The sequence below is a fragment of the Chlorella variabilis genome (genome assembly GCF_000147415.1).
Source record: "Chlorella variabilis unplaced genomic scaffold CHLNCscaffold_3, whole genome shotgun sequence".
NCBI lineage: Eukaryota > Viridiplantae > Chlorophyta > Trebouxiophyceae > Chlorellales > Chlorellaceae > Chlorella > Chlorella variabilis.
The window spans coordinates 1,426,433-1,428,097 of record NW_005435085.1 but is presented as its reverse complement, the minus strand read 5'-3'; positions in this window follow the sequence as shown (position 1 = coordinate 1,428,097).

The window sequence follows — 1,665 nt, the reverse complement described above, 5'->3', positions numbered from 1 at the left end:
CCCCCCCCCCACCCCCACCACCACCTCACACACTCACTGGCCCGTTGCGCGATGGTACGCCGGCATGTTGGCATGGGAACGCCAAGCCCGGCACAGTAGCGGCGGCTGATTGAGTAATGGCACAGCCAACCGCCGCGGCAGGCCACTTTGCACTCCTGCCTGCAATGCATGCACCCTTACATGTGCAGCCTTCTGGTATTTTCATGTGCCTGGGAGATGTGCGGGCATGGGGGCCCGTGTGCCCCATGCCATTTGAGTGCCCGGCGGCGGCGCTGCCTGCCGCCGGGAGCCCACACCAGCATCGGCACCCGTCGGCCTGGCAGGCCTAAGCTGCTAAGGATCCCCACGCCCCCCACCACGTTGTGGGGGTTGCGTGTCCGGCAGGACGGGGAGCGGGGCCAGGGTGGGGTGACCCTGGGACGCTCAGCTGGGGGGAGGGTGGTCGGAGCCATGGAGAGGGTGCTCCATGGTCCACCCCCTCTCTTGATGCCCCTTGATCACGTGTGCCCCCTGCCCAAGGTCTGCTCACGCGGCCTATCATAGCGGGGTGACTGTAACACAGGGTTTTGCCCATGGCTCACCCTGTTGCCCTCCAGATCCAGCACAGTATACTCGACAAAGCCGTCTACTCCAGTCATCCAAGTGCGTGAGCTGCTGCCCACGCCTCCCACGCCAACAGTCTCCGATGTGATGAGCTCGGTGAAGGCCTGGCAGGTTGAGCCCCAGTCATACTTGACGTCCTGATAGAGCAGCGTGGGACCCTGGTACGTGCCGTCCACGTCACCACTGTTGATGGCAATGTAAAAATTGCGGCATGAGCCGCACGAGGAACCCAGGATGCAGCCGCTGATGTCGATGATTGAGGCACCGATGGTTAGCAGCACCGCAGCGATGCCAGTGCCGACCTTAGCGGTGGACGCCTTCCAGCCGTTGCTTGTGGAGGTCTTGGAAAGTTCAGCCGACTTTCTAATGTTAACATTGTCAACCAGCATTCATTCATTCATTCATTCAGCACACAGCCCGGCCGCCTCTTGCTCGAGGGCGGCCCACTTTGGCCTGGGCCGCCCGGGCCGCCCTCCCCCCCGGGCGCATGTTCGGTGTTGGAGGGGTGTGCCCAGCGATAGGGGGCCCCTGAAGGCATGCGCCGAGGCCGGGAAGCGTGGTTCGGCGCTGCTGCACGCTTGGCGATTTGACCAGAACCACGTGCCGCCGAGCTGCGGCCGCAGTTTCCGGCCCACGGTCTACGGTCGCAGCCACGGGACTCGGCGGCACGGCGTTTGGGCCCAAGCTTGCTGCCGCCGCCGCCGTGCCCGGGGGGCAGCGCGGCGGCGGCGGCACGCTGCGACGCCCCCGTGCTGCCGAGCTGCGGCCGTAGTTTCCTGCCAGAAGCCCACGGCCACAGCCACGGGACTCGGCGGCACGGGGTTTCGGTCCACGGCTTGCTGCCGCCGCCGTCGCAGGGGTGCTGCCTGCGGCGGCGGCGGCACGGCGTTTGGGTCCACGGCTTGCTGCCGCTGCCGCCGCCGCAGGGGTGCTGCCTGCGGCGGCGGCGGTAGCGCACGTGGCAACCCCCCGCGTTTCCTTGCCTCCCATCCACCGGACCCCGTCCTGCGCTTCACTTTGTTTAGGGAGGGGCTGCTCACTGGTCATTGCTCATTGCTCATC